At 33.5% G+C, this 24,465-nt stretch overlaps 1 protein-coding gene across 10 annotated transcripts in view; it reads right to left on the bottom strand.

The window, feature by feature from the left end:
* The window catches only part of conu (Rho GTPase-activating protein conundrum), a 60,675-nt gene extending 39,449 nt beyond the window's left edge, over positions 1–21,226 (bottom strand). For 2 of the 10 annotated variants that reach the window (XM_070108323.1, XM_070108325.1), the window contains exons 1-2: positions 20,971–21,226; positions 14,451–14,767 (exon numbers count right to left, since the gene is read on the bottom strand). The gene's annotated coding sequence lies outside the window, so the exon portion shown is untranslated. Of the gene's footprint in view, positions 1–14,450; positions 14,792–19,786; positions 19,982–20,851 lie in introns of those variants that run through there. The other 8 variants (XM_070108329.1, XM_070108328.1, XM_014236215.3 and 5 more) reach the window with 6 other exon arrangements.
* Positions 21,227–24,465: the final 3,239 nt, after the last annotated feature.

Below are 24,465 nucleotides of genomic sequence, written 5' to 3'. Positions count from 1 at the left end.
CCATCCTGCCAAGTCAAAGCTTACTAACTCTGTAAAACTTAAACTTCAGCAAGCTAATTAAATATGCCGATTAATGTCGTTTTCGGAAAGTATGCACACACATACTTATATATGTATGCGTGCGTGTGTGTATGGACATATATGTTGTAAACTCCGCGGTCAAAACTCGTTTGGTTTGCATATATGTATGTATTAGTATGTTCGAGTCTTTGTACCTGTTTAGCTGAATCGAATTTTTAACGATTTACAATTCTTCAATATTTTTTAAATAGCTTGCTGACACACATACGTAAATATATTTAAACTATGAGCACATGTTCATATGTATGTATGTATGTTTGATGCTAGTAGCCAGTGGAGTGGAGTCTTTGTATTATAATAGCGAAATCAGCATCTACAAGTATGAAGCAGTTGATAGCGATGCTTTTGCTGCGATTGCTAAAACTAATCCATCCTGATTGCTTCAATATACTTTATTAAATATTTCACTTAAAATTGCACAATGTATTATTTTGTAAACGGAAAGCGGAGCTGCAAGAGTTTATTGTACAAATTTATTTATTTATTTGTCGATTCTTCATTGTTTTATTTCAGTTTTGAATTAAAAGCCATGTAATTTATGGCGAGGTGGGAAAACGCACAGTTAAAAATTTTAAAAGAGAAACTCGTTTTTATGTTTAATATACATACATATGTTTGTTTGCATTCATTAAAGTTGATTAAACCCTTCCGAAGCCAGAGCACTGTTCAATTGTTCATATGGAGCAACAACGCTTCAGAAATGGTCATTGGAATCGCATGTTGATATTATCGTTTGAATGCTCATGCTTTGGCATCTAAGGCAAATGGGAGTTGCGATTCGACTTTTTTCGGTTGTTCAACGTGTACGTTGTTGTACGACGGAAATTAGTCAAAAGTTCATCATGCTGTTATTTGCTAAATTTAGATGCACGTATGTATGCACACCATATATGCACATGCATTTGTATGTTTGTGATAAAGTATCTCACTTTCGACTATTCAAAAGACAACTAATGGAGTTTAATAAAACAATTAAGGAAGGGCTAATTTCGGGTGGAACCCAACATTTTGTACTCTGGCAACTTGTAAGAATCAAAGCCCGGGAAATTCCTTTAGTTGCTAGAAAAACGTTATATTAAAAAAAGTATGTGTGGCACTCGGGCACTGCCGCGGTAAAGCAATTGCATAGCATTGTTTATCAACTTATGCAATTATAATTATTTATTTATTTGATATTAATTAAAGTTTTTTCTTTGATATCAATTCAAGTTACACTTTTTGAGCGTGGTGATCGATAAGAAAACAATTTTTTTTATTGAATAAATGAGAAGTTAATATTGTTAAAATATTTTTATTATCTTACAATACATGAAGGTTAATCAGGAATTTTTATCATTGAAACTATAGGTTAATGAATTAGTGAAGTTGTTGTTGAGATCGCCAGCCAAGATAAGTGGAAATTTATTACCATTGATAGTCCGATTGAAATACCTAATTTCAATTGTATTGTTCAAATAAAACCAGGTACTGTTCCGAAAGATGGTGTAGCTATTTAGCAAAATAATAATAATGTTACTTATATTATGACTCCGAAAATTTAATAATTTATTTTTATTAATTAAATTTTTATGAAATCCCATATTTTTATTTGCCATTAAAAAAATGTTATCTTAAATATAATTATTTTTGAATCACCCTGCTCAATTGATTTGTTCCGCTTGAGATATGCGTAAATACGCCTAAAAGTATGCAAACATTTTGGGCATATTTTGTGATCGTGTAGGTTAATTTTCGTTATGGAATTTCTTGATTCAGCCCCCACGCTCAAAGCCCGCGATAGAAGCTATGCAAAAGCTTAAAATTTTGCAAAAGAATTAAACAGTCATTTTTCGATAAATCGTGAATAAATTACGATCAAATTTGTAATCTCTTTGACTTATATTGTCTTATTATGTGATATTAACCCGACTGAAGAGGCGACATTTTTTATTATGTATTGAGTTGATAAGAGAAAATTCGCTATATTTTACAATTTTTCTTCGATCAAGGCGAAAAAGCAGCTAAAGCGACTGAAAAAATTAATTTAGTTTATGGGCCCGATACTGTAAACGAACGTGTAGCACAAAAGTGGTTTGCTAGGTTCCGTTCCGGTAATTTCGATGTCAAAGATGCACCAAGCGTCGGGAGGCCTGTTGACAACAAAATCGACCCGTTTCTGAAGCGGATTGTGACTGGCGAACTGAACAGCTTGAAGGCAGCACTCATCTAGACGAGGCCATCTTTGATCAACAGAGGCCGAATTGTGTTCCATCTGGACAACGCCAGGTCACACACGTCTTTGGTGACGCGCCAGAAGCTCCGGGGGCTTGGATGGGAGGTCCTAATGCACCCACCTTATAGTCCGGACCTAGCACCAAGTGATTACCATCTTTTCCTGTCCATGGCGAACGCGCTTAATGGTGAGAAGTTAGCCTCAAGAGAGGCCTGTGAAAATTGGCTCTCCGAGTTTTTTGCCAATAGGGACGCAGCCTTCTACGAGAGGGGTATAATGAAGTTGGCATCTCGTTGGCAACAAGTTTATGAACAAAACGGCACATGTTTTACACTTAAATCGGACGAATGCACACAAAGTTATTATCTTTTAAAAAATCAATAAAAAATCGAAAAAACATTCTCTCTAATTTGCATTGAGATAACTCACATATTTCCCGATATATGCGGTATAAGGTTATCCGGAAATTCGAAAATCTTTATATCAGAAATATGAGGCTAAGGGAAGTATTGACTCGATTCAACCCATTTTTGACATATAGACATATTATTATCAGGAAAGGATTCCCTCCGAAGTGCAAATATATATTTCACACATTGAATGATATATTCGGTAAAGAACCAGCTATAGGCACTGGGATCCACATACTCGGTACTTAGGGACTTGAATAGTTTTGGTTCGATTTGCATAATTTTTGGTCATAAGGTGGCATACTTTAAAGGCGTTTGGTTTGTATACTGGAAAGTGAAAAAAGCAGATGGAATTTAAAATTGTGTTATATTGGAAGTGGGCGTGATTGTGGTCCGATTTCGGCCATTTGCGCACTGTAATATAGGAATGTCAAAAGAGTGTTATTCATCGAATTTGGTTGAAGCCGGTTGAGTAAGTCCCGAGACATATGTGACTTCACCTAAAAGTGGGCGGTGTCACGCCCATCGTCAAATTTTGACCGCGGCTCCTAACATTACCATTATATGGGAGTGGGCGGGGTTATCACCAGATTTCATACATTTTTACACTGTCGGTAGGGGTGCTTAAGGTATTTGTTCTGAGCGAATTCAGTTATTTAAGCTTGAATGGTTTAGGCGATATGTACGATAATCCTTTTAGAAAGCGGGACCACACCCATTTTTTTTTTATAAAATTTTACCCACAGCTGCCCCTTCCTACTACGATCTCCTGTGTCAAATTAAAGTTTTTTATCTTAATTTAGTGCTTAGTTATGGCACTTTAAAATTATTCGATCAATGGAACACGTGTACCAAGTATCATCACGATATCTTAATTTTTACTCAAGTTACAGCTTGCACAAACAGACGGACGGACAGAATATGTATATATTCCTACCGTTAGGTGAACAAAACTATTATACTCTTTAACAACATGTTGCAAGAGTATAAAATTATTTAAAAACATAACAATTACGAAAAATTAAAAAAAGGAATTTAAGATTTACTTACGAAAATGTGCGAGTCGTAATTTCTCCAATTCAAATAAAAATATGAAATAAAGGGAAATTAACAACAAAAATTAAAACAATTATCATTAAAATATAAACCATACATACGGTATATATAATTACTATTTTCCATGTTTTGTTAAAATTTATATTTTGAATATTACTTTGCTAAATTGCAGTTTATGCAGCAAAACATAAAACATTGGTATTTCATCTTTGCTGGTATCATGGGACCGAAGCTATGCATGTACATGTTGCCTCTTTAAAATTTGTGTGCAAATGAAAATAGCTCTGTCTACCACCAAAATGACAATTCATTGCTAGCAATGTGTGTTGGCATGAAATATATTTAGACATCAACTACTAAATATTAGCAATGTGCAATCTCCATTGGTAATATTTCTAGCAATTCAGATTTTTAGCAATCTTTAATTGCCTGTCGAGATGCCCCTCAAAGAACTTGTTTGTTTGCGATACAAAAGCCATACTCGTACATGCATACATACATAGATATCGATATGTCGACTAAATTATTAAACAATTCGGAATGCCGCTCACGTACACCCAAATTGTGACTTCAGCTATGTGTATACAATATATGTATGTACATACATACATATGTGTATGCATAACTAGATATACATATATATGTTAATTGTTTTTCTCTAAATTTCTATTGTAGATTTGCATTCTCCTTTTATCAGTCCCTTGAGAATGCCTGTATGTATAGGTTTACAACCAGATGTGTAGGTGTTTTTATACTCTCGCAACTTGTTGCTACAGAGTATAATAGTTTTGTTCACCTAACGGTTGTTTGTATCACCTAACACTAATCGAGTTAGATATAGGGTTATATATATATAAATGATCAGGATAAAGAGACGAGTTGAAATCCGGGTGACTGTCTGTCCGTCCGTCCGTCCATCCGTCTGTGCAAGCTGTAACTTGAGTAAAAATTTAGATATCTTTATGAAACTTGGTACAAATGTTTCTTGGTACCGTAAGACGGTTGGTATTGCATATGGGCGTAATCGGACCACTGCCACGATAACAAATCGCCATAATTAAAAAACAAAGACATTGCCATAACTAAGCTCCACAACAAGATACAAGACACTTATCTGGTATACAGGATCACATTAGGGAGGGGCATCTACAGTTTAAATTTTTTTAAGTGGGCGTGGTCCCGCCCTCTAATAGGTTTAATGTTCATATCTCCTAAACCGCTAAAGCTATAAAACAAAATTCACTGGAAGCAAATGTTTTTAGCACCTCTACCTACAGTGTGAAAATGGGTGAAATCGGGTGACAACCCCGCCCATTCCCCACATAACGGTACTGTTAAAAACTCCTAAAAGCGCGATAAATCAAGCACTAAACAAGCCAGAGACATTAAATTTTGTCTCTGGGATGGTGTAAGATCATTTTATAGGAACCACTTTCAAAATTAAATAGTGGGCGTGGCACCGCCCACTTTTAGGTGAAAACCCATATCTTGGGATCTGCTTAACCGATTTCAACCAAATTCGGTACATAATATTCTTCTCATAATTCTATGTTATAGTACGAAAATGGGCGAAATCGGATTACAACCACGCCTATTTCCCATATAACATCATTTTAAATTCCTTCTGATTTTTTCACTTTCCAGTATGCGAATCAAAATCAAAACTGTTCAAGCCCCTAGGTACTGAATATGTGGACCCCAGTGCCTATAGATGACTTTTTACCAAAAATATCGGTCAACATAGAACAAGGCGGCAAGATCCACAAAGAAATCTAAAACGAGTATACCATTTGACTTTGCGAGAGTATAAAATGGTTGGTTACATCCGAACTTAGCCCTTCCTTACTTGTTTTACTTATATTTATTAGTTAGCAGCGCATAAGAAATGAATTACACGTTATTTCCTGATAAATGTCATTGAGAAGGTCGTTTCTTATCACCTACCTTATTAGATTAAACTTAACGCTAAGATTTTTGTGATTAGTTATTGTTGTAATCCGTTGTGTAACAATACACAAACAATATATCATAATAAACGTTTTTCGAAATACCAATACATAAAAATGTTACTCTCTAAGAAGTGTCGAAAATCTGTCATGCCTAAAATGAGCATATTAGCTGTTTTGTATGTACATTTCTCATGCAGTTCATAAAAATGACAAATAATGACATTTTGAAAAGGCCGAAAGCTATCTGGTCGGTTAATACGAATTTCATGCGAGAAAAACGCTTTAGAGTAGCCGTGAGCTCGTGTCGAATGAGCTTTTAACTAGGTAAAACATAATAATATTTTCGCAAACCTTCCATTTTTAAATACACAACCTTGTTAACAGTATTCATTTGGGACGGAATAATGTCGCGTAAATCATAATAACTGAAGAGTTTACATCACTTAAAAATCATTTATTTTTATACTCGTAAATGTTATCATGACAATAGTCTACACATAGCCCAGCCATTGTCGTTCAACGAATCACAAAATTATTTATAGAACAAACCGCACAATCTGCATGACAGCTCAAGTTTCAAGTAATTCTTCCGCTCTTCCAAAAATTTAAGGTGTGTCATATATTGAAAAACATACTTGCAATCATACATATTATAGGTACATACACATGTACATATTTATACTGATCTTTTGAATACTGTCATCCGCGCAATAATCTGAGAGTTGACTGCTTTCTGTAGAAAACCGCAAAACCTATACAAATTCCATATAGGTACATATAATTATGGGCTTTATTTCTTCTTCCCTTGCACACATGACGATATTTTATCTAATCTTAAAATTCTTCTTCCAATATTGAGCTTCTCGCTCACGAAATAAACAACTATGGAATTTGGTGTTCTGGACAACAGTGGCGAAGTTAATTATGCACATACACTTACAACACATGCTCTTATAATACCGTTAAATTAAAATGTTGGCTTACGAACTCGCGGATTCAAGAGAAATCACCCATTTAGCATTGAAAAGTTTCGGTGCTTCAGATGCAAATGGCACGTTGCTTATTTTCTACTTTCGGATATATTGGAATGTTGGCTTATAATATGGTATATTTGCAATAATTTGCATATTTATAAATATATATGCATGTGTTAATAAGTACATATGTATATGTGTATAGCTCTTGTGCCATAAATTTTAATTGTATGTGCTTGAGAATTCGAAATGCTTAAAATTAAGAATTGTGACTTATATATTTGAAACATAACCTTAAAATAATGTGTAACGCTCAATTATATTTGAACTATAATATATAGGTCCAACTACGGAATCTCCTCTCATTAAAGATTATTATGCACTCCCGGTTCATCCGATAGCATTTTCGAAACAACCTTGAGATCAAAAAGTATGGCAAACATATTGATATAAGCAAATAAAGATACATAGGAAGATTATTTGACTTAAATCAGTTATCCACATACTCTCATGTAATAATTTCGACCATATAACTTTCATGTTATTTTCACATTCCAATTTTTTCACAAGAAGGGAGCAGAGCTCAAATTAATTATAAAGCAACAAGCCATTCAAATTACATTAAACATAAATGAAAATAAACACAAGTCGGGCTAATCTCAGCTCACTGGTCATTTTATAACCATTAAAAGATCTAACATAAAAAGTAAACATCAAATAAACGTCAAGCAACAGAAATATTCGTATTTATCAAGGTCCTTTATGAATTATCTCCATTGTTATTGCTATTTTCGGTTAGCCACCATTCAGACTTGGCGTTTTTCGCTTTTTATACAGTCACATGTATGCATGTGTATCTCAATTGAGTTTTAATTGGTTTCACTTGTTTTACAAATGATAGTTACTAAGTTCTATTACACCTGTTGCCACGCAGAGCTTACCTCTTTACTTTCTTAATTTTTTTTCGTTCTTTCGGGATTTTATTCTATTTTTTTTAATGTTTTTAGTAAGTAGTTTAGTAATAATTTACTTATATTATATTAGCTGTTTATAATTATAGTCTTTAATTTATTTTATTTAATGAACAAAACTCATAATAGCCTTTCTTTGCTTATACAAAAGCGTTTGATTTTATTGTTTTATAATTAATAACGTGACTAAACTTTGTATAGCAATTTAAAAAAAATTAAACGAAAACATTAATTTAATTTATAGTATAAGTTACATTAAATTAAAACAAGTTAGGAAGGCTAAGTTTGAGCGTAACCGAACATTTTTTACTCTCGTAAGGTAAAGTGATATACGTGATTTTCGTATATACATATTTTAATTCAAAGTAGGAAGTATGCATCCAGTATTTACAATTACAGGCAAGAAGATGCACTATTATTAGAAAGAGATTATTTCTGAATTTCACAAATATTTTTTCCATATTGACTGATAGATACGGTGTAAAGTCTATCGGAAGTTCGAAAATATTTATATTAAGGAAGTATTGACCCGATTTTACTCATTTTTGGCACAAGGACATGCTGTATCACAAAATTATTCTCCCCGAATTTCAATACTAGAACTTACAGATTGGCCAAAATGTACGTTATAAAATCAGCCATATGCACTGGTGTTCACATATTTGGTGTCTGGGTTCTTAAAATGTTATAGTCCGATTGTGACAATTTTTGGGCATACGATAATCACCTTGAGGGCACTCTTTATGCAAAGTTTTACTCTGATTACTTCACTGATGTTTGATTTGTATACAGTGAACAAAAAAAAAATTGAACAGAGAGATGCTTTGACTTTGATGGGACTTTTCCCTTCCAGCTCTTAAAGTGCAACCAAGAGTAACAATATGAGAACCTTATGTATTTTTAGTTTTTTTATTAAAATTTTAACAATAAATAAATTTTGATGTTAAGTAGGTACCGTTATCTTTGTCTGGTATTATTAGGGTATGGTCAAAATGTATTCTTAGGTAAGCGATTTTTTGTGTGCCTTTATAGTTTTTGCAGAAAAAATGGTGAATAAACAACATCTAAAGATTTACAGGCTCAGGTAGTCAAATGTTGGCAAGAGAACAAAATCACTCGCAAAATATATCCGCAGTTTCTTAGGCCAAGGAGTTGGAGAAAGCTGACATTGCAAAACTCCACCCTAAAACTGTTCGGAACTTATCAATTTCACCTAATTTGAAAGCGTAAACGCCACGAAACAAGCCACACTAAATATTGCGAAACGTTTATTATATTCAAAGAATATATCCACCGTGATAACGAATTTTAGGATTCAGAATTTTTTACAGATGAGTCCAAATTTAATTTATTTGAATCTGATGGTCGTCGATTAGTATGGCGAAGGAAAACTAATCGCTAAAAGATAAAAAAATTAAATAAGACTGTCAGCATGGAGGATAATGGACTACTAGGCAAAATTAAAAAATAAGCAGCTAAACTCAATTTAAATGGAGGCTACTGCTTTATTCGGGATAACGACCCGAAGCATTCTGCTTTAGTGGTTAAGAAATGGTTGTTGTATAACGTGGAAAAATGCTGCTACATTCTCTTTAGAGTTCATATCTCAATCCCATTAAACACCTCTGGCCCTATGTGGAGACGAAGTTACGAGAACATTAACAGCGAAAATGGGGTTACGGCTGCTCTTCAGGAAATATGGTCATATATGCAAGTACCTCCTGAACTTACATAAAATGAATAAAAGACTGAAAACCACGATAGAGGGCAAAGGTATACATACACATTTTTAATTTTCCGTAAAGAGTGGTAAAATATCAATTTATAAACTGTATAATTTTGTTTTTTGTTTGTTTTCGAAATGGAATTAGTTTTCAAAAATCGAGTTATTGCACTTTTAGTAGTTTTTAACATAACCGTTTTGTGGGGACTGGGCGTGGTTATTATCAGATTTTCAGCGGTTTCGAAGATATATATATTAAATAATTTATTGTACCAATTGTTTTCACATGTTCGAATGATGCAATCCTTTGAAATATCATCTTAAAAAAACCAAACCATATATGCGAGTGAACGTGGAAAAACGTAAAATAATCGTCAGAAAATTACTGTATGTATGTATTTATTAAGGGGTTAGGGGTAGTCAGAGGCACGAAAAAATGATAATTTTCAGCAATTTTTTTTTTGCAATTAATCATGTTATTTTACGAAAGTAGTAATATGGCAATATTATACAATGTTTTGACTTGAAGTCACGAAAATTTCAAAAAACAAAAAGTTTTAATTTCCAAAGTTATAGCTGTCTGTGTTGACCCAGTTCCAAAAAAAGGTTCTCGCGGTGACAATCAAAAGTCATAAGTAAATAGATAATCCTGGCCCTGATCGAAGCTTTTTTTGTTTTTTCAAAAATTAACAAAATGACGGCCTCAGGAAACTTTTTTCTAGATTTTTGGAAAAAAATCAACAGTTAATTGGCCTTAAAAAATCGAAATTTTTGAAAAAAAAAATTCTGCGATCAGGCCCAAGTTTATTATGTATTCTAAAACCTGTATAAATTTCATTAAAATCTACTAAGTGGTTTTCGAGTTGTCACCAGTTCAAAAAACATAGTTTTGAGAAAAACGCATTTAAAGTTTCACCTACCTGCTCCCGAGTGCTTTGAAGTGCCCGAGCGCGCTTTGTTAATTGTCGAAGAAGATTTTCAGAGAATATTTTCAAGATATTACACTTAACGAAAATGCAAAAAAAAATTCTGACTACAACTGACCCCTTAAAGTTGCCATACAGTGTTAATAATAACAATTTTCTTATTATTTCCTCCACAAATTTTAAAAACGTGAAAAAATGTGAAACTTCCTATAGCTTGTTCTTCGATCAGGTTTCGGATGAATGAATCCACAACTATTTTGGTTTTCGACACCTGAGGAAGCGGTACGTATAAATTGCAAGTTTTTAAGATACTGAGATTAAGTCTGACCGCATTTTAAAATTCGTCCAATCTATTATATAGGCACACTAATTTTGTTATTAATTTTACGAGGAGTTAGAAAAAATGTAGGATGAAACTTGCTATCTATATAAAGATTACTACATTCAGCCACCGGAAGGCGGTGAGGTTCAAATCATTTATCGCACTAATATTTATATTCCTACTTATTTGTATAAATATATTTTAATATACAACTTTAACTATGTAAAATAGCCATTTCACTTATGAGCCAATCGACTGGACAACTGACACTAGTATTATTACTAGTTATCATAATTTTCACGGTCCAACATCCTGTTGGAGTAATTGAAGCTTTGCAATCGAGTACATACAGGCTAACAGAGGCTTGACCAGCAAACACTTGACGCGAAAACGAACCAGTTATGTACGAGTAATCGCAATTAGCGCTAAACTTAATATAATAGCCTTTAAGACTTCTACGTGATTTATCAAAAATATTCCGCTGTCTTCTCTCTGTCCTGCATCGTCACTACATCTTCAAGGCCATCCAACGGTTATTAAGTCGAATGGGAACTACCCTCCATATTCGCCCAGTTCTTGTAATCCTGGTAGCTACCGACAACTAACTCACATGTATGTATATAGCGCTCAAGTAACTATCGATTAAGAGAAAATATAATTATGTTGTAGTTTTTCAATCTTCCGGGCAATGGGCATATTTATTAGACAGCCGCAGGAAGCCTGATTCGTACGCAAGGAGTTGGAAGCGTTAGTGCAGTGGGAGGTATAGCGGATAGTCGCCCAATAAATTCAACTAACACCCATGAGAAGTGCAATACCATTTGTACACAATGGAACAAAAATATTCAAAAATTTATCATTAAAAAAAACAATTTTACAACAATACGTGTCATATGTTTTCATCGCTAAATAAAAAATTGGCCCAAAAACATTCGTCTGCATCAACAAATATTGTAGCAAAATCAACACGTTTTTATTTATTAGTTGTATTAATAAAAGGTTTCTTTCTGGGTACCCGACTGTGAAATCCGTTTTCTCTCAAACATTTTCGTACAGTTTCTGGATGTGCAATTTCTATAAAATATAGTTCCTATAATTAATTAAATTTCTATAATTAATATATATAATTATTATTACCGAATTATTGTTTGAACGGTTGACTTTGGATGTCCGACTAGTTTTCCTATCTCACTTAAAGATTTTTTGTCTTTATGATAATTTATAACTAGTTGTCGTACTTCAACACTTCTTTCTTTATTCATTTTTAAAAATAGCAACGTGAAAATATTAAAAATAATGAAATTAGCTTATTTATAAAATAACGGTATACTGTAAAGACGCTTGAAATAGTTGGTAGCACTGCTGGTGTACAGGGTTGCATTTTATCCACAATTTAGAATTTTAAAAACAAATTTTATGAAATATTCTTAAAAAGTATAGAAAAATTTAAAAAAAATTGGTCAAAACATCGTTTTACTCTTAATTGGAATTCTTTTGGTATTTCTATTTTGTTGTTCCATTGTGCATAAATAGCTCAGAACTGCACTTTTCAGGGGGGTATGTAGACTTTATTCGGCGAATGGTGGGCATCAACGCGTAGCTAATCGCATCGGGCCTCGTGTTCGATGGCTGTTCGTAAATGATAGACTTCTGGCTGTCGTTGAGCTCCCTTCTGCGAGCTAAACAGATTGTGGAATGGAAATATGAGTGTGTTCGCAAGTAGCATGCATCTCGATTAACACGCATTGTTGACAGCAAACTATCTGCAGTCGTTGTTTTCTTTGATAAGAACGGAAGCGTTCATTCACCCGTTCTCGCACATTGATAAATATTATTTTTGATAAAAACAAATCATTATTGAAGCAAGTATTGAAAAGGGAATATTTGATAGCGTGTACAGTATTGTACTACCTCAATATAGTACTTACTGGTTAGTCGTTACACTAAGCTTGACTCGAATTGCAAAATGGTTAACTATTGCAACCAAAAATGTTTATGTACAAATTGCATTTTCACTCGTGGATGTGATGAAGAGCGGTATTCGGTATTGCCAATTTAAAAGGGTAACGGACATTATATCGCTTTTTCTAAGTTTTGCGTGCATTGAGTGAGGTCTCAACGATTTGGCGATGTTAAATTAATCAATACTTAACAAGTACTCGATGACTTATAGCTTGATGGTTATCTACTAATTTACCCTCTGGTCTATAGAAATATAATTATGGAACCTTCCGAAAACAATTCTGAAGCTAAAAAACTAGATACCTAACATTTATTTACATTTTTATATACTCGAAATATAATATGTTGCTACAGATATAGAGTTATACATATGGTCTGTCTGTTCCGTTGACGTCGTGTTGAGCAAAAACATAACTAACATAAAACTAGGCTCTATAAGTGGTTTGTAAATATTTGAAAAAGGGGGCCCCGCCTTTTTATAGGTTCAATAAAAATAAAGGTTCATACATGTCTCCCAATCCACTAAAGCTAAATCAACCAAATTTAGTCAGGATGAATATTTTCCGCATCTCCTCCGTCAGTGTCAAAATGGGTGGAATCGGATTATAACCACGCCCACTTCCCATATAACGGTTATGTTGAAAATGACTAAAAGTGATAACAACAAAAAATTATTCAATAGTTTTAGATATTGGCGCGCCCGTTTTTAAAGCTCATGTCGCTACTTTTCGAAATAAGTGCTTTTGTACATATACATATATGTATGTACATACTTACATATATGGATATACATATGTATATCTGATAATGTTTTTCAACTATTGATATGTATGTATATCAAGATGTACTCGTTTAGCTCCATGACATTACTCACGTATTCCATTTAATATTATAGAAATAATATTCTCATTTAGTGCAAGTCAATATTTGCTTTAAAATTATCAATTGTTTATCAACGTTTCCTGATGCGTATAAAATTACTTCACTTTTATGAGAATATAATTAGGGTAAGGTAAGTGATAGAAGAATAATAATAAGCACAACGATGCCAATGTGCACATACATATGTATGTGTGTATATATACTCGTATACAAACAAAACACAATGATTAAAAATTAGTTTTTACTAACGATCTGTATTTCTTTGCAAGGGGTGTAGCAAGGGAAAGGATATTTCACCAAAAACTTTCCGAAATAAACCGGTGAAGTATTTATGTTTAAAGCCTTTCCGGGCATTTTATGAAATATCGTCAACATTTACTCTTGGTCCTTAAGCTGTGACCCTAGGAAACTATATTTTTTCAATGTATTAATAATGGAATTGTAAAAAAGCTATCTCTACAACAGCCACATTTTTTTACCCCTCCGTTATTTATTTAAAATACAACATTACTTCTGTTATATTTCATGTGAATACTTTTCGGAAAGTCCTATATTCGAAAAGCAGCTTCACTTTAACTCTAAAAATGGAATAATTTTAAATTCATCCTCTTTTCATCTGAAATCAGTAACTATTTGCATAATAGATATTTGAGATTACAATTTATTTTTTATTTAATTATAATTTATATTTTTTATTTTTAAAATGTTTCAAGAAAAAATCTAAATATTGTTTTAATGTAAAAAGTATAAATTTAATACACAATACATGTTAAAACCAAACAAATAAAATTTTGAATATCATTCAATAACACCAACAAGTTCAGCTAACATGTAAAACAGGTATTCAAGAACATTCCTTCACAATATTCGGGATTTTGTGAATGGTATATTTACATACATATTGTATATACATAACCCATACACTTATGTTTATATATATGTATGTATATGTTTTTTAAATAATCAAATCGAATTAACATACCGATAGCTGCTGTTTCTGCTATTCTAACGCAAACACTTCAGGAATTTAAGAATTCTGCAGACAAAACTCATATGACAGAAGTCGCCAATACTCCGGTGTAGTTAATTTGTAATCGATTTGTCCAAGCTTTGTCTTTCTAGGAAAATGCAGCTAAAAGTATCCGCGACACGATTTGCTGATTTACTATTTTACACTTGTTTTCTCACGGTAGCTTTCTGCTTCTTATTTGTTTTTTATGTTCTTATAATAGCGAATTTGATTGGGATTGCATTTGTATTTGGATTAGTATGCACATATGTATCACGCGAAGTAATGAACTGCGAGGAATGAAATTGATTCCACTTTAATACAATGAAAACAAAATAAACAATAAAAAAAACATAGCACAGGCAAAAGGGATACATACATACATACATATGTACATTTATGCGTGAACACATTCAGGCATATACATATATAAATACATACATACAGACATATATGCGTATGTTTATACTCGAGTGCTGTGAAATCTCGTGGCGCCGTAGCCGCGAAGCTGGTTTGCACATCGCATGCCCAAATCATCGATTCCAACAAAGTTAGTCAAATGAGATATTGTGAAAAATATTATTCCTTAGTCTCTTTACTCGTAATAATATGTGGTAGTTATAGCCTAATCGTATGTCTGATGTAACAGCTAATGAATTTTAAATTGGTCGGTGTCCAATAAAAATAAAAATAAAATTTAAAACACTTCTCATAAGTTTATCACAGGATAGGCTCAGAACATACCAAAAATCCAATTACGTTTTTGAAGAATGGATCAATGAAGATACATATTTAGATAAAACTCGCGGATGGATTGGATTTAACCATGCCCATTTTATAATTTGCAGAGTGGACGCTGAAAGCTGAGCAGAGCGCAAAACTGATTTTGATTTGCGCTGAATTCCACGCGTAATATGCTATTTTACTCGTATTTGCTTATTAAGCTAGTAATTTTATTAGTGCTTATACTTGTACAAATGAAAATTAAGACATGGATTCCTCAGATGACGAATATTTTGCTTCCAGCCCTGTGTTAAATATTTTTTTAAAGAAAAAAGAGTTTGGAAAGCATCCTATAAATACAAAACAGAATGAATTTGGTGAATTTCATCATATGTATAGAGATTTAAGACGTTATCCGTAAAAGTTTATTGAATATACGCGAATGAAAATCGAAACATTCAATTAAATTCTTGATAAGGTTGATTTATCGATAGATTTTTAATTGTTATTCTATTATGATAATTTTTTTTTTTGATCCTCTAGAGCAGGACGAGAGAAAACTTCACCTATTAATATCCATATTTTCAAAATTACATGTAATCAATCAAAAAATCAATTGTATAATATGCGCAATTTCAACGCTAGTTCTCTCATTTATCAGCTCTGTACTCGGACTCGGTCAGTTTCCACTCTGCGTTCCCTGTGCGATTTCGTATGGAAATGTACGTACACAGTTTTGAAACTTATTTCCCACCTTGTCAACTTTACGCTCGTCTTGGGTTTCAGCGTTCATTCCAATTACCCTTACCCCACCACATATGCTTGTGTATAAAGGGAAATTATCTATTTCGTCTTTCCTTTGAGGACCTTTTTCAATTATCATATATGTATGTACATATGTATATTAGTAAACAGCAGAAAAAAGGACGATAAATCTACAATCATTTGAAAATGTACACAACTCTGCAAAAGTATGTGGTCTTAAGCTAGACAAATAGAAATAAATTAAATAGCTGAAACGAAGTTTTGACCGAGTCGCCGCTTAGCTTATCCAAATACATGAAGTAGATTAGATATCTGCGATGGATTTGGGGCAACTTTCAAATATTATATTATATAATAGAATGTATTGTAATATCATTTGCGATCGGCCGCGAGGTAACGCTTTCAGGTCGTTCGCACAATAGGATCATTGCAAAATCTTATTATGTGTTGTTTCCTTTTGGAAAATATACAAAATATAAAACGAGTATACCATGAATACTGAACTTGAGTTAAAAGCTCATTATGGCTAAGGGAATATTCATACATGTCAATAGCAGCTTCAAGTTCCAAAGCCCTGTAAACAATTTAATATTTATATGCAAAAGACATGTTTGACTGCGTCGTCGCTAATATTCAGTATGAAGTGACAGCATAGCCCACAGCGGGAGGCACATTGGTAGAGTTCCAAACAATATATTTACATATGTAACATACATACAAACTTTCATGCCAACTTATGTAACGATATAATGGTCGGGTGTACTTATATAAATAAGTAATATTATCAATTTTATGCATTCAGCAAAAACGAGTTGGTATTTTTTTATTGTTTATACACACTCTACATAGTATATATATACATATACATATGTAACTGTATATGCAGATGGGTAAATGAATTTTCTCGCTTCAGAATTGCAAACGGAATTACAACAAAGAAGTAGCAAATTAATAAAGATATTAAAAACTGTGATTTGAGGAGTCTTTGGTATTTCTTTCAAAGTTTTGTAGCTGGCGGCTTTCTTGTCTAGGACGTCGAATCGTAAAAAGACTTTTTATTGATACCGAAAGTAATAATTTCTCTAAGCACTTGCCTTGTATGTATGGGCATGTATGCATGTATGGATGTAGATAAGCTATGCTATACTTTGTTAAACCAAAAAAAAAATATTAAAGCTCCAATCATGGGATGGGAGCTACTGACTATAATACAACCATAGGAAAAGCAACCCGAAGACGACCGTTATGTCTTCGGGTGCTACCCTTTTCAACATTCCCTTTCACTTTCAAATTATTTTAATGGTTGCAAGAGCGCTCGGTTTCAAATGAATATACTTATACCATTCGTTCAGAAATTTGAATTTTGTTATCTATTTTTTGTATGTGATATGCAAATATGTATGCATAAAATAATATAAATATTTTGAACAAGTAAGTAAGGTCTGATTTCGGATGTAACCGAACTTTATTTTATACTCTCGCAAAGGCAAATGGTATACTCGTTTTAGATTTCGTTGTGGATCTTGCCTTGTTCTGTGTTGAACGATATTTTCGATAAAAAGTCAAATATAGGTACTGGGGTCCACATATTCAGTACCTACTGGCTTGGAACAGTTTTGGTTCAACTTAGATAATTTTTGGTCACAAGGTGGCATACTTTAAACGTATTATTCACGAAAAGTTTTACGCCGATATAATCATTGTTGCTTGATTTGCATAGTGGAAACCGTTATATGGGGAGTGGGAGGGGTTGTCACTCGATTTCCCGTATAGTAGTTTTGTTCACCTAACGGTTGTTTGTATCACCTAAAACTAATCGAGTTAGATATAGGGTTATATCAAAACAAATAAATTGCTATAACTAAGCTCCGCAATACGATAAAAGACTGTTATTTGGTACACAGGATCACATTAGGGAGGGGCATCTGCAGTTAAATTTTTTTTAAAGTGGGCTTGGTCCCGCCCCCTAACAAGTTTAATGTACATATCTCCTAAACCGCTAATGCTATAATAACAAAATAAACTAAAAACAAATGTTTTTAGCACCTCTATCGACGGTGTGAAAATGGGTGAAATCGGGTGACAACCCCTCCCACTCCCCATATAACGGTACTGTTAATAACTACTAAAAGCGCGATAAATTAAATTTTATCTCTGGGATGGTATAAGATGACTTTATAGAAACTGCGTTCAAAATTAAACAGTGGGCGTGGCACCGCCCACTTTTAGGTGAAAACCCATATCTTGGGATCTGCGTAACCGATTTCAACCAAATTCGCTGCATAACGTTCTTTTCATATTTCTATATTATAGTGCGAAAATGGGCGAAATCGGACTACAACCACGCCTATTTCCATATAACACCATTTTCAATTCTATCTGATTTTTTCACTTTCCACTATGCATATCAAGCAACAGTGATTATATCGGGGTAAAACTTTGAGTGAATAATACGTTTAATGTATGCCACCTTGTGACCAAAAATTGTCTAAATCGAACGAAAACTGTTCTAGCCCCTAAGTACTAAATATGTGGACCCCAGTGCCTATAATTCACCGTCTACCGAAAATATTAGTCAATCCACAAAGAAATCTCAAACGAATATACCATTTGACTTTGCGAGAGTATAAAATGTTCGGTTACAACCGAACTTAGCTCTTCCTTACTTTTTTATATTAACATAAAATATTAAGATGTTTTCATATTTATTTCTTTTAACCGCAAAGGAGTTAGTTCGAATATTATTTTATTTAAAATGAGAATTGTAATTAGTTTTATATGATACAAACAATCGTTAGGTGAACAAAACTATCATACTCTGTAGCAACAGGTTGCGAGAGTATAAAAATTGTAAATAAGGAGAAAATTAAGATACTCAAAATTCAATTTTAATTTTTAATAACATACCGCATAACCGCAAAAAATTTAGTTCGAATATCATTTAATATAAAACAAGAATTGTAACTAATTCAAGGATGTTTTATAATAAATAGACAAAAATATGGAGTAAAGAAATTATGAATTTTTAATACTTAAAGTTTAGGAAATCCCTGTTATAAATTTGGCCTTGAAAATATTAGTAGCGGATATTCAATACATTCCCGTCTTAAATATTTCTTTGAAACTATTAAGCAGGTAGGTATTATGCATATTGTTCTACCACATTCATGGCAATTCATTCCAAGCAAAATGTGTGACCATCATCTCATCATACAAATGAAATATGCAACACGCTCTAAGTGTTGCGCAGTCGAACCGCACAAATATTTTTGAAAATTTTATGAAAAGGAATGACAGAAAAACTCGATTTAAGTTGCCTGACTCTTTTTGCTCGGGTGAATGCACAGAGCGACACCAAAAGAGATTTTGCCGAAAACGAGGGTCAAAAGAGTCTGTGTGTAAAAGCCGTCTTACAAAGCTTAGGTGTCTTTTTTAGACCTATCAACCCAGCAGACAACCGCAAATGGTTATTCGAACTCATGGAACTCAATCTGTGGTGCATTATTGCGCAATAAAGCAACATTAGAAATACTCTGCTTGGACAGATAGACTAGCTGTATCTTGTCGTGTAGATTAATTTGTGCAGATGTTTTCATAATATGCTGTTCATGATTCTAATAAAATCGAGTAAAAGTAAAGGTTAATATGCACAATTAATTGAAAGAACATTTATATGCATATGCATATATCTACATATACTTGTATATAGTTTTATTTTAGTTGTCGGTTAGTACATGAGTAATTAAAACTCTAATAATATTTTCATTGTTTGCCAAGCCGGCGACACAAGGTTTTCAACAGCATTTTATTTTTTATTTTACTTTTTCATTTGTTCCGGTCAATGTTTTTCGTTTTCGTTTTCTTTTGGTTTTTGTTTATTGTTTGATGTTTTAAAACGGCTCGTTGCGAAAAGTGAAAACTCTTTGACTAAGCAGCAGTAAGTTGACAAGTATGTGTTGATGTGTTTTTTGTTGTTGCTCTTCATTTTTAATGCATTTTAATTTTTAGTTAACGTTTTCCCTTTTTTGCTGCAATGTCTATTTTAACAACAAAAGTTACACCTTAATACTGAGCGACTGTTACAAAAACACTTTCACAAAACTACATACGACTGGCTCCACGGCGGACGGACGGAGATAAACTTACTCGTAATGGAGGAAAGAAGAAACACGTACAATAGATTAATACAAGTTCGAAGCATGTATTATTTTTTTAAAAGCACGCATTCACCGGACACACACTTATGTACATATGGACATGCACACACACACACACAGATGAGCATATGTATGTATGTACATATATACTAATATAGAATTGGGCTTTGGAAAATGCGTTTATTATCGCTTTGTCAAACTTTACTATATTTTGATAAATCAAAAAATATTCAATTGCGCAAACAACTGATGCCCTACAATACAATGAAGGGTTTGTTTGTTAACAACTATTTTCTACATTTATCTACATATGTATGTATGTGTGCACATGTACATTTATTGATGTGTATGCTGCTCGACTTTTTACGCAATTATGTGTAACCATTTAAGGCGAATCACTTGAAACCCGTTGATATATATTGTTTGATTCACTTCTTCTGGCTTTTCGTAGCGCTAAGAACGTAATGAAGAATGGAGAAAACCAACGTCAGCAATACTAAAAGCGATATAAGAAATATCAAAATCGCAATTTAAACGCTTAATATAGACACAAACGCACTCAACTATCTAAACACGACAGCGCAAGTGCCCCTCATGTATATATGCACATGTTTGTATGTATGTGTTGGCATGTTTAATTGTATGTATCTCTGGAAAGCAATCGTAGACTTGCTCCACAACTCTTTGCTCTGAAGTAAAACTCGTATGCGCTCATGTACAGCTACTTACGCTTGTCTGCATTCACATATAATATATATAAATATGTACACACACAATTACAGCACAGAAATATTTTTATGTACGTATGTATCTTCATTAACACTTTGGCTTTGCCAGTTGACACGCACCTCACTTTTCACTTGTTGCAATTACAATCGCTCCCCGCCGTATATTTCCAACTCGTTTATTGTTGCATCGAAAAAGCAAATAAGCAAAATCAAGTAGTTCTTTGCCTTTGGTTACACCATATACCGGAGAAAAATAGTTGACAGTGCCTCCGACGGCAAAAAATAAGAAGAAAATTTACAAAAAAAAAAAGATCTTAATACGCTGCAAACCGCACACAACCAGAACGATCGACGCTTCCAAGATGACTAAACTCTGATTTGCTTCCAAACGAGTGTTTCTACGGAGCGCTCTGCGTTAATGTGAGATTAGTGGCGTACTGCAGCTTGGACTTGTGTTCGGAGAGAGGAGATTCGTTGTTCATTGGAGTACTCAAACTGGAATTCATTCGATCATTTGGAATAACTCGTATAGTAATTAAGAGCATGAGTGGAAAACTTCGTTTCTTCTCTTAGTGGGCTTTTACACACAGACTCTTTTGTAACCCAAACCGGTTTATTGTGGGCGAGGGGACGACGAGGAAAGACGAAGGGACCGTGCCACTCGTGTTCGGGGGGCACGCTTTGTGTTCTTGTTCGTAACAGCTCGCTGCTACCTTTTTCATCATTCCTTTTCACTTTCACTTGGCATACACGGTTGCAAGAGAGCTCGGTTTCAAATGAACTCGTTCACAAATTTGAATTCTGTTATCTATTTCTTGTATGTAATATGTAAATATGTATGAATAGAATAATATAAATATTTTGAAAAATTGTAAATAAGGAGAAAATTAGGATATATGTAGATTATGGAGTAAAGAAATTATGAATTTTTAATGCTTAAAGATTAGGAAATTCCTGTTATAAATTTGTCCTTGAAAATATTAGTAGCGGATATTCAATACATTCTGGTGGATTAAGGAATTCCCGTCCTAAGTATTTCTTTGAAACTATTAAGCGGGTAGGTATTATGCATATTGTTCTACCATATTCATGGTAATTCATTGCAAGCAAAATGTGTGACTATCATCTCAACATACAAATGAAATATGCAACACGCTCTAAGTGTTGCGCAGTCGAACCGCACAAATATTTACGAAAATTTTGTGAAAAGGAATGCAGAAAAACTCGATTTGAGTTGCTGGACTCTTTTTGCCCGTGTGAATGCACAGAGCGACACCAAAAGAGAATTTGCCGAAAACGTGGGTCAAAAGAGTCTGTGTGTAAAAGCCGGCTTATTCAGCTATCTTTACAACTAGTAAAACGAAACGAAGCAAAAAGATGTTTGGGCAGTTTGTTCAATTGCGCCTCTCTCGGATACTCTTCACGCTTAATGTTCTGTCTGTTTCTATTCAATACTTATGTTTATACGAGTACTTGTACAGCCGCCTCAATTTATTTTTACACAAAGCTAAGCTTGTATATACGAAATATTGTGCAAACACAAGACCTAACTCCGCTCATGTAAAAATTAGAAGCACTTAAAATTCGGAATTCGTACTTAGATATAATTCTGCACGACGAACGTTTCGGTCAAGCCGAACGTTTCGATCAAGGTTACTACCTTAAAGCTGTAGATAAAGAGAGTAAAAGGATAGCGGTTATTTGAACAAGTGAGTATTATATTGTACTCCGTTGTGATCCACGGTCGAATTTGACACATAAGAGAAGACAATCAATGACATCGCAGCCAAACATAGTATTATAATATTTTGCTTTCCGTTTAACTATTTTGCAATTGGATTAAACACGTATTTGAGTTAAGACTGTAAAAAAAGCAAAAACGTTAACTTCGGTTGCTCCGAAGCTGTAATCCCCTTCACAAATACAAAAGATTTCTCACAAGAACTTGATTCCGACCGTTCAGTTTGTATGACAGCTATATGCTATAGTGGTCCGATATCGGCGGTTCCGACATATGAGCAGCTTCTTGAAAAGATTTTTGGATCAGGTCTGCTTATACGTTAATATATAAATAAAAACTGATATAAACTCAACCTGATTAAAAGAAATCATTTTACTCAACATCTAATGAATTCGTTCACAGGGAGTATTATCAGAGAACTTGTAACAATGAGAACGTGCAGATTCGACATTTGTTACTAGTTCTTTGGTATTATCCTCATTCTTCGTTTATTCCGTGTGGAAGAAGTTATTAATCAAGTACCTTTAATACTGGTTGCGCCATCTATTGTTAAGTAAAAGGAACTTAGGGGCTTCAAAATGGTGTTCAATAGGAAGTGAGCGCGGTAATTGTCTGATTACTATAACTATTTTCAAACTGTTTTAGGTATGTAAGATATCATAAGAATAGTTTGCACCAAATTAGGTAAAAAATCGATTAATATAATAGTTTTGGGTATAAATGGTTGAACAAAACCTTAAATGTGAGCATGAATCGATTTTCTCCGCTTTCACACCGTAACAGGTGGCAGGGATAAACAAGAGTTCTTCAAAATTAAAACAATACGCTCTAAAAGATATTTTTAAAACAACTTCTTTGAGTGACACCCTGTGCTCAATTTAGATTTTAAGTTGAATCAATCAATGCTTTGATTAAATCTCTTTTGTGGGTATGAACGATTGATCCCATTTCTTTTTTAAATGCAGCCTCGTCATTTATCAATATTAACCGTATGCCAAGTTTCATCTTGATATCTCAATTTTACGTGAATTATCGCTTGTTGATCATTTTGATATATGTATATCATACAAGCCTACGTTGATTAGTTTCGGGAGTTGCAACCATCAAGATTTTGGTTTGAACTTCTAGGATATACTGATTATAGGTAAAAACAAGAAACGTTAACTTCGGTAGCACCGAAGCTATAATATTGATATGATTCCGAATTAATTACCTCGGCAAATAAAAAAGTTTTCCATCAAGCACTTTATTCCGATCGTTCAGTTAATATGGCAGCTATATTCTATAGTCATCCGATCTATACAATTTCTTCGGAGATAACCTTGTTGCCTTAGGAAATAATTCAAATGTCGTGGAGAACCTCGTCAAATGAAAGAGTTTTCATACAAGCACTTGATTCCGAGTGTTCAGTTTGTATGGCAGCCATATGCTATAGTCCGATATCGGCCGTTCCGACAAATGAGGAGCTTCTTAGAGAGGAAAAGACAGGTGCGAAATTTCAGATCGATAGCTTAAAACTGAGGGACTAGTTCGCGTATATACAGACGGACAGACAGACGGACATGGCTAAATCAACTCAGCTCATCATGCTGATAATTTACTTGTACAAGTATATATACCATTTATAGGATCTACGACGTTTCCTTCTGGGTGTTACAAACTTCTTGGCAAAGCTAATATACCCTGTTCAGGGTATACAAATTTAAGCTAAGTATAAGTTATTCAGTTAGGTGTATGTACATGTTTAATCTTTAGTACTTTATAAAATATATATTCATGGATACTTGTATATACTCCTACTATTTAGAAATCAAGATTATTACAATTTCCCAGAAATTAAAAGTCAGAATTTTTTCTTGGTCAATAAAAGTAAC

The sequence above is a fragment of the Bactrocera oleae genome, chromosome 4, assembly GCF_042242935.1.
Source record: "Bactrocera oleae isolate idBacOlea1 chromosome 4, idBacOlea1, whole genome shotgun sequence".
Taxonomy (NCBI): domain Eukaryota; kingdom Metazoa; phylum Arthropoda; class Insecta; order Diptera; family Tephritidae; genus Bactrocera; species Bactrocera oleae.
The sequence above is the reverse complement of the archived record's forward strand: the minus strand, read 5'-3'. Positions and strand labels throughout refer to the sequence as shown.